The 10000-nt window shown below is 39.6% G+C and overlaps 1 protein-coding gene across 8 annotated transcripts in view; it reads right to left on the minus strand.

Annotated features, from left to right (window-relative positions):
• sorbs2a (sorbin and SH3 domain containing 2a) overlaps window positions 1–10000 on the minus strand; it is a 173453-nt gene that overhangs the window by 143027 nt on the left and 20426 nt on the right. For 3 of the 8 annotated variants that reach the window (XR_009821849.1, XM_062026653.1, XM_062026648.1), the window contains exon 1: window positions 1816–2242. The exons of 1 other annotated variant lie outside the window; for it this stretch is intronic. The gene's annotated coding sequence lies outside the window, so the exon portion shown is untranslated. Of the gene's footprint in view, window positions 1–1815; window positions 2243–10000 lie in introns of those variants that run through there. 4 more of the 8 variants (XM_062026652.1, XM_062026651.1, XM_062026656.1 and 1 more) reach the window with 3 other exon arrangements.

A 10000-nucleotide genomic window follows, 5' to 3' on the forward strand; every position in this document is an offset into this window, starting at 1 on the left:
TGAAAAGGATCTTCAGCCTTTCTGGGGTAGGTCTCTAAAAATAACAGAACACTCCTGTCAATTAGAGGATCCTGGACCAGCATTTTGGCAGAAGATCCCTTATAAACAGCAGAGTAGTCTGTCATATTAAAGATCTTGGACTAATCTTTCTGCAGCATATTCTTAAAGGCAGCAGAGTGATGCTGTCATATGGAGGATCTTTGACTAGTGATTTTATTTTATTGAGTCATAAAAAAAAAAGCAGCACAGCACTCTTGTCATGAAGACGATCTTTGACTATAATTTTTGCAGAAGATCCCTAAAAAGAGCAAATTGCTCCTGTCATATAAAGGATCTTGGACTTGTGTTTCCCAAAGAAGGTCCTTAAAAACAGCAGAGCACACCTGTCATTTAGAGGATCTTGTACTAGCATTTCGGCAGTAGATCCTTAAAAACAGCAGATAACTCCTGTCATAAAGAGAATATTTGACTAGTAATGTTGCAGTATATTCACAAAAGTAGCAAAGTGATCCGTTGTATAGAGGATCTCTGAATAGTGTTTTTTTTAATTATTTATTTTTTGGTAAAAAAAAACACAGCACTGCACTCTTGTCATAAAGACGATTTTTGCAGAAGATCCTTAAAAAGAGCAAACGCTCATGTCATAAAAAAATATTTTTGACTAATGTTTCAGCAGAAAAGGGACAAGCGGTAGAAAATGGACGGATGTATGTTTAAATACAGCACAGCAATCCTGTCATGAAAATTATCTTTGATGGGTGTTTCAGCAGTAGATCAGCAGCAGAGTGATCCTGTCATATAGAGGATCTTTAACTAGTGATTTTCTTTTACTGAGACGTAAAAAAAGCAGCAAAGCACTCTTGTCATGACGGCGATCTTTGACTTTCATTTTTGCAGAAAATCCCTAAAAATAGCAAAGTGCTCTTGTCACAAAAATGATCTTTGACTAGCATTTTTGCAGGAGAATCTTAAAAGAAAAAGAGTGCTTCTGTCATAAAGAGGATATCTGACCAGCATGTTTGTAGTAGATCCTTAAAAACAGCAGAGCACTCTTGACACAGAGAGGATCTTTGACTAGGAATTGTTTTCATTAAGTCGTACAAAAGCAGCACAGCACTCCCGCCATACAGACAATCTTTTGACTATGATTTTTGCATTAAAATAGCAAAGCGCTCCTGTCACGAAAAGGATCTTTGACAAGCGTTTCTGCAGTAGGTGCTTAAAAATAGCAGAGCACTCCTGTCATTTACAAGATATTTGAGCAGTTTTTTCCTGTATGTTCTTAAAAACAGCAGAGTACTCTGTCACATTAAGGATCTTGGACTAATCGTTCTGCAGTGAGAGCACTCTTGCCATAGAGAGGATCTTGACTGTCGCTTTTGTGGTAGAGCATAGGTATTCTCTTCTCTTCTAATCTGACTATCTTTACATTAAATTGAGATGCTATCTCGTACTAAGACAAATAAGGTCATTTTGGTGCATACTTCTCCATATAGAATGCATGTAAACATATATGACAAAAGCGATTATGCGGCATGGAGATTAAACTCTTCCTCTGACCATTAGGAGGCTTTAGTTGACTAGCAGTGACGTCACTCGGTGTCTTTCAATCATACAGCGTGGAAAAAGAATCTTCCATAAAAATGTGCTGGGAAGGAAGAAAGGCGCTCATTTAGACGCACCGTGGCGGCAACGAGGGCGACCTCAGCGGGCTGCCTGTGCTCATCGTCCCCGGGTGTTTTTTTTTTTTTTTTTTTTTTTTTACCGCTAAGAGTGGACAAAAAGCGTCCGAGCATGGAGGTGGAAGTGTCTTACCTTAGCATAGCAGCCTCATCCTCGCTAGCATGGCAGCCTCTTCCAGAAAGTAGCCACCGACACGGCGTCCACCTGCTCGGCGCTTTGCTTCACCGAGGCGGGGCAGCCCTCACACGCGAGGTGGGTGGGGTGGGGGTCGCCCGGGTGAGCTCGGAAAGCAATGCGGTTAAAGTGTCCGATGCCCCCCCGCCCCGCCCCGCTCCTTCACCCTCCTCTACCCGGCGACAAGGACCTGCGCCCGGGGAGGAGGAGGTGGAGGCGTCGTCGCTACCACGGCCCCCGGTTGTACGCTCACGTCAGCCCGCATTAGTGGAGCTGACCCGCCCCCTCTCTCCCTTCCTTCCTTCCTAGCCGTGTTTGTGTCACTGTTGACCGCTACACACTGCGGCTTTAGTGCGCAAAATGGCCCCTGTTGTTATGTTGTTTGACTGTGAATGGGTGTGAGGGGTAACCATGGCAACCTACGGTAGCCTGTGCACCTGTTAGCATCGTGTTGCTAACGCTACTAGAAACTCGTGTTGTAACGATAGCAATATTTTGGTACCGGTACCGCTACTAAAATTATTTCGGTACTTTTCTAAATAAAGGGTACCACAAAAAAATGGCATTATTGGCTTTATTTTAACAAAAAAATCTTAGGGTATATTAAAGATGTGTTTTTTTATTGCAGTTAAGTCCTTAAATAACATAGTGAACATACTAGACAACTTGTCTTTTAGTAGTAAGTAAACAAACAAAGGCTCCTAATTAGTCTGCTGATGTACAGTATACAGTAACATATTGCGTCATTTTCCATTCTATTATTTTGTCAACATTATTAAGGACAAGTGGTAGAAAAATTAATTAGTAATCTACTTCTTCATTTACTGTTAACATCTGCTTACTTTCTCTTTTAACATGTTCTATCCACACTTCTGTGAAAATCTAATAATCACTTATTCTTCTGTTGTTTGATACTTTACATTAGTTTTGGATGATACCACACATTTGGGTATCAATCCGATGCCAAGTCATTACAGGATCATACATTGGTCATATTCAAAGTCCTCATGTGTCCAGGGACATATTTCCTGAGTTTATAAACATAATATACATTTTAAAAAATGAAAGAAGATGTTGTGATGCCAAAAAATAGACGTAATCATAGTAGTATCGACTAGATACGCTCCTGTACTTGGTATCATTACAGTGGATGTTAGCTGTAGATCCACCAATACAATACAACTTCAATCAATCAATCAATGTTTATTTATATAGCCCTAAATCACAAGTGTCTCAAAGGGCTGTACAAGCCACAACGACATCCTCGGTACAGAGCCCACATACGGGCAACTTGTCTTTTATTAGTAAGTAAACAAACAAAAGCCCCTAATTTAGTCTGCTGACATATGCAGTAACATATTGTGTCATTTATCATTCTATTATTTTGTCAAAATTATTAAGGACAATTGGTAGAAAATTAATTATTAATCTACTTGTTCATTTACTGTTAACATCTGCTTACTTTCTCTTTTAACATGTTCTATCTACACTTCTGTGAAAATCTAATAATCACTTATTCTTCTGTTGTTTGATACTTTACATTAGTTTTGGATGATACCACACATTTGGGTATCAATCCGATGCCAAGTCATTACAGGATCATACATTGGTCATATTCAAAGTCCTCATGTGTCCAGGGACATATTTCCTGAGTTTATAAACATAATATACATTTAAAAAAATGAAAGAAGATGTTGTGATGCCAAAAAATAGACGTAATCATAGTAGTATCGACTAGATACGCTCCTGTACTTGGTATCATTACAGTGGATGTTAGCTGTAGATCCACCAATACAATACAACTTCAATCAATCAATCAATGTTTATTTATATAGCCCTAAATCACAAGTGTCTCAAAGGGCTGTACAAGCCACAACGACATCCTCGGTACAGAGCCCACATACGGGCAACTTGTCTTTTATTAGTAAGTAAACAAACAAAAGCCCCTAATTTAGTCTGCTGACATATGCAGTAACATATTGTGTCATTTATCATTCTATTATTTTGTCAAAATTATTAAGGACAATTGGTAGAAAATTAATTATTAATCTACTTGTTCATTTACTGTTAATATCTGATTACTTTCTCTTTTAACATGTTCTATCTACACTTCTGTTAAAATGTAATAATCACTTATTTTTCTGTTGTTTGATACTTTACATTAGTTTTGGATGATACCACAAATTTGGGTATCAGTCCAATACCAAGTCGTTACATTAGTCATATTCAAAGTCCTCATGTGTCCAGGGACATATTTCCTGAGTTTATAAACATAATATACATTTAAAAAAACCGAAAGAAGATGTTGTGATGCCAAAAAATATCGACTTAATCATAGTAGTATCGACTAAATACTGCCTGCACTTGGTATCATTACAGTGGATGTTAGGTGTATATCTACTGCAATTACTCATATCAAAGATCATCAAAAGGTTACAAGCAATTTGCTGAGACCTATCTGGACAAAGATCCTCTATATCAAAAGGAGTCATTTGCTGTTTTTATAACCCACTACAAAAAAGGCTGTTTAAAGATCCTCAATAAAACGATAATGTTCTCCTGTTTTAAAAGGAGCTACCAATAACGCGAGTAAAGATCCTCTATTGAAAAGCAAAGCACTCTGCTGCTTTTAGGAATCTGCTGCAAAAACACGAGTCAAAGATCCTGTATGTGACAGAAGTAATTTTGTATTTTTTTTTTTAACTTACTGCAAAAAAAGATGTTCAAAGATCCTCCATAAAATAAAAGCGCTCTAATCTGTTGCAAAACGTAAATCAAAGATCCTCCATAATGACAGGAGTGCTCTGCTGTTTTTTTTTAGTACCAACTGCATGCAAAAAAGCTGTTCAAGGATCTATAAAACAGGAGCGCTTTGCTGCTTTTTACCACCTACTAATAAAAATGCTTGCCAAAGATCATCTATAGTACAGAAGCGATTTGCTGTTTTCAAAGACTTATCCGGTCAAAGATCCTCTACATAACAGCGGCAATTTTCTGACCTTATGGAACATGCTGCAAAAGCACTAATAAAAAGACCTTCTCCTCTGCTTTTAAAATCTGCTGCAAAAAAGCTGTTCAAAGATTGCCTATACTGTAGAACAAGATCGCTCTGCTGCCTATAGGAATCTGCTTCAAAAATGCTAATCAAAGATCCTACATTTGACAAGAGTGCTCTGCTGTTTTTCAGAACCTACTGCAAAAAAAAAGCTGTTGAAAGATCCAAAAAACAAGAGCGCTCTGCTGCTTTTAACCACCCACTGATAAAATGCCAAAGATCATCGATAGCACACAAGCTGTTTTCAATGACTTATGTGGTCAAAGATCCTCCGCATAACAGCGTCACTTTTCTGACCTTATGGAATCTGCTGCAAAAGCACTAATCAAAGATCTTCTATATGAAAGGAGTGCTCCTCTGCTTTTAAAATCTGCTGCAAAAAAGCTGTTCAAAGATTGCCTATACTGTAGAACAAGATCGCTCTGCTGCCTATAGGAATCTGCTTCAAAAATGCTAATCAAAGATCCTACATTTGACAGGAGTGCTCTGCTGTTTTTCAGAACCTACTGCAAAAAAATCTAAAAAACAGGAGCGTTCTGCCGCTTTTAACCACCCACTGATAAAATGCCAAAGATCATCTATGGCACACAAGCTGTTTTCAAAGACTTATGTGGTCAAAGATCCTCCACATAGCAGCGCTTTTCTGCTTAAAGAAATATGCTGCGAAAACACTAATCAAAGAACCTACATTTGACAAAAGTGCTCTGCTGTTTTTCAGAACCTACTGCAAAAAAAAAGCTGTTGAAAGATCCAAAAAACAAGAGCGCTCTGCTGCTTTTAACCACCCACTGATAAAATGCCAAAGATCATCTATGGAACACAAGCTGTTTTCAAAGACTTATGTGGTCAAAGATCCTCCGCATAACAGCGGCACTTTTTAGACCTTATGGAATCTGCTGCAAAAACACTAATCAAAGATCTTCTATCTGAAAGGAGTGCGCCTCTGCTTTTAAAATCTGCTGAAAAAAGCCGTTCAAAGATTGTCTATACTATAGAACAAGTACGCTCTGCTGCCTATAGGAATCTGCTTCAAAAATGCTAATTAAACATCCTATTAAAAAAAAGCTGTTAAGATATCTAAAAAAACAGGAGCGCTCTGCTGCTTTTAACCACCCACTGATAAAATGCCAAAGATCATCTAAAGCACACAAGCGGTTTTCAAAGACTTATGTGGTCAAAGATCCTCCACATAGCAGTGCTTTTCTGCTTAAAGAAATATGCTGCAAAAACACTAATCAAAGATCTTCCATATAAGAGGAGTGCTCTACTCAGGAACGACATTTGGATTTCTGAAGTTAGGGTTAAAGGGATTAGATGCAAGTTTGGAGTAGTGCGAATGGGAAATATAATCATTTATTTTATTGTATGAAATAACAAAATTACCAGCAATAAAGAAATTATAATTTTCTCGCAGCTGGCCGCTGATTGGTCGACTGCCGCATGCTGTCAATCACTGTCACGTTGGCGAGAATGGAGCCCCGGGAAGCCAATCAATGAGCTTGTGGGCGGTCTAAAGGGACAAGCTTCAGCCTGAGAGGCCGTTTTCCGCCTGGCACTAGTGTTTGACTTGTCTCCATTCACTAGCATTACATTATTTAAAAAAAAAATCATATATTTTTTTATCAAAAAGTGCAGAGGACAAGTCTCCCCATACTACTTTTTAGGAATCTGCAGCAATATGAAATCCTTTTTCGACTGAAGTGAGTTTGATGTCAATATTATCAAATTGACTGGCTTTCCACCACTGATGAGATCATCGCAATAAAATAACCGCAAAGCAAAAAAACTTTACTTATTTTATCAGTGCACTAAGAACATTAAAGGAGTTCAAATTTAGACTGTTATTGATAGTTGACCTTTCTGCAGCCTCAACACTTTGTGGTGTGTTTGCTCTTTTATCGCCAGCTCTCCAGTACGTTCTGACCAGGAGCTCTTGGAGCAATCTCACTGTTGGCAAGTCTTATTTTAGGAGCGTGTCATCCACCAGGCGTCGGATGTACTACGTTCAGAAACCACGTCAAAGACATTATGAAGGAAGGGAATGGTGCTACAGGTGCACACACGCTATATGATAAGATCCAGAACCACAGACAGTTTAGAACGGGGGTGTCCAAAGTTTTTCTGCTGAGGGCCACAGACTGACAGAACAAAGGATGCGGGGGCCATTTTTGTAGTTTTCACTTTATAAAACCAGTAGTGTGAATTGAAGTGAATTATATTTATACAGCGCTTTTCTCTAGTGACTCAAAGCGCTTTACATTGTGAAACCCAATATCTAAGTTACATTTTTAAACCAGTGTGGGTGGCACTGGGAGCAGGTGGGTAAAAGTGTCTTGCCCAAGGACACGGCGGCAGTGACTAGGATGGCAGAAGCGGGGATCGAAACTGGAACCCTCAAGTTGCTGGCACGGCCACTCTACCAAAAGTGTTGAAAAACACTGCTCTATGGTACCATTTATTTGGTACTTTTGTGCCTGTTACTAAATATTAATAGTTTTTGATTAAATAATCACATTTTTTATTGAAAGATTTAAAATGAGCTGATTATGATAATTGCTGTCCAGTTATATATTATTTTATGATCACATATCTGAGCCTCAATTCACAGTTGCAAGTCCAAGACACTAGATGGCAGTAGTGTACAGCCGATGGTGTGTTGTCTCGTCAGTTCAGTTTTCGCGGTCTAGTCTTTTGTTGCGCTCTAAAAAGTGTCAATACTGTAAGTATTGCACTTATTACGCACCAGCTGTTTGATTGTAACGTGCATCCTAGTTGTAGTTTTCATGAACAAATTTGGAGGTGTTGAAATCGCCGTGTCAAAATCACTAATGCTAATCAGTAGCGTGTCAATAATAAAGCCAATGTATGTTAGCATCAAGCTAGCCCATTTTTGGAAGAGTGGCAATCTACGTTGGAGCGTTTTTTGGAGTCAAATTCTTTGTTGGCATTGAAAACTGCAACGTGACCTGGAGATAGTTTGGCCGAGTATACTCTCAGTGCTGCTGCAGTGCCAAAGTGCGAAGAACGTGACATCAACGGGACGTGATGTCACCGGCGATTTACCGTAACGTGGCATCGTTGGATTTTTACGTAATTTTGGTCTGTGCCATGAAATTACCAGATTCGGTACACATTAGAATTGTCCAATAATGGCTTTTTTGCAGAAATCCGATACTCCGATATTGTCCAACTCTTAATTACCAATACCGATATATACAGTCGTGGAATTAACACATTATTATGCCTAATTTTGTTGTGATGCCCCGCTGGATGCATTTAACAATGTAACAAGGTTTTCCAAAAATAAATCAACTCAAGTTATGGAAAAAAATGCCAACATGGCACTGCCATATTTATTATTGAAGTCACAAAGTGCATTATTTTTTTTTTAGCATGCCTCAAAACAGCAGCTTGGAATTTGGGACATGCTCTCCCTGAGAGAGCATGAGGAGGTTGAGGTGGGCGGGGTTGGGGCTGGGGGCGGGGTATTGGGTAGGGGGTAGCGTGGGATGTATATTGTAGCGTCCCGGAAGAGTTAGTGCTGCAAGGGGTTCTGGGTATTTGTTCTGCTGTGTTTATGTTGTGCTACGGTGCGGATGTTCTCCCGAAATGTGTTTGGCATTCTTGTTTGGAGTGGGTTCACAGTGCGGCGCATATTTGTAACAGTGTTAAAGTTGTTTATACGGACACCCTCAGTGTGACCTGTATGGCTGTTGACCAAGTATGACTTGCATTCACTTGTGTGTGTGAAAAGTCGTATATATTATGTGACTGGGCCGGCACGCAAAGGCAGTGCCTTTAAGGTTTATTGGCGCTCTGTACTTCTCCCTACGTCCGTCTACACAGCGGCGTTTTAAAAAGTCATACATTTTACTTTTTGAAACCGATACCGGTCATTTTGAAACCGATACCGATAATTTCCGATATTACATTTTAAAGAAATGATTGGCATCTGTAGTACACATCCTTACTTTTAAGTGTGTAACTGCCTGACATATAGTGGACAGAGCTCTGTGTCATTTTAAGACGTGTAGCGAAGCCTTTTTTACATTTTATTTTATTTTTCCCCCAAAACAAGCATACTTCTGTGTACCAGGCTCTTCTCGACTAGAAAAAACAAATTTTAAGAGGGTATGTCGTCCCCCCCCCCCCCTCCTTTTAAATTCTCAGCAACATCATCATCATCACACTCATGGCTGGCTGAGAGTTCTATCACATGAGCACGACGGACGCCACGGAGGTAAAAGCAGGCTGGCGCGCTGTGAGAAAGTAGCGTTTTATCTTTCCACTCCAAAGGGATCCACATTTAGAGGGGCAGATACTGAAGTGTGAAGAGGTCAGTGTGATGGTGCTGAACGCGTACGCAGAGTCGGAGTGCATGAAGTCATGGTCTGGCAATGACATCATATCATAATCATATCATGATCCCCTTGAATGTCGAAGAGCAGCAGTGTGACTGATGAACACTGACTTTGTCTTTGAGGCGTTATTATAGGCAGCAGCGTTTGTACAGCACAAATAATTCATCGATATTTAAGAGTGATATATAACCATCTTAAATACATTTTAGATTAAATCAATATAGTTAATAAATATGCGCAAACTCAACCTTTTGATTTGTCTCCTCCAGGCTAGACTACTGCAACGCACTTCTTGTCGGGATCCCCATCAAGAACATCCAGAAGCCGCAATACATACAGAATAGTGCCGCTAGGATCCTGATGAGAGTGCAGAAATATGACCACATCACACCAATTCCTGTTCCACTCAGGAATGAATACAAAGTCTCCCTACTAACCCACCAGTGCCTCCATGGTAATGCCCCCCTCTACCTCAAATAACTACTCACCCCCAAATCCTCCACATGACACCTCCGCTCCGGACAGGCTAACCTCCTCCAACCTCAGAGGACAAAGCTGTGAACAAGTCTGTGGAACGCTCTCCCTGACCACCTGAGGGCACCACAGACTTTGGATGCTTTTTAAAAAAGGCTTTAAAACCCTTCTTTTTAAAAAAGCCTTTTTTTTTTTTTTTTTAGATATAAGCATACTAGTTCTAGTTATTTGGCTGTTCTAGTTTTTATTTAGT

This window comes from Entelurus aequoreus, linkage group LG18, assembly GCF_033978785.1.
Source record: "Entelurus aequoreus isolate RoL-2023_Sb linkage group LG18, RoL_Eaeq_v1.1, whole genome shotgun sequence".
Taxonomy (NCBI): domain Eukaryota; kingdom Metazoa; phylum Chordata; class Actinopteri; order Syngnathiformes; family Syngnathidae; genus Entelurus; species Entelurus aequoreus.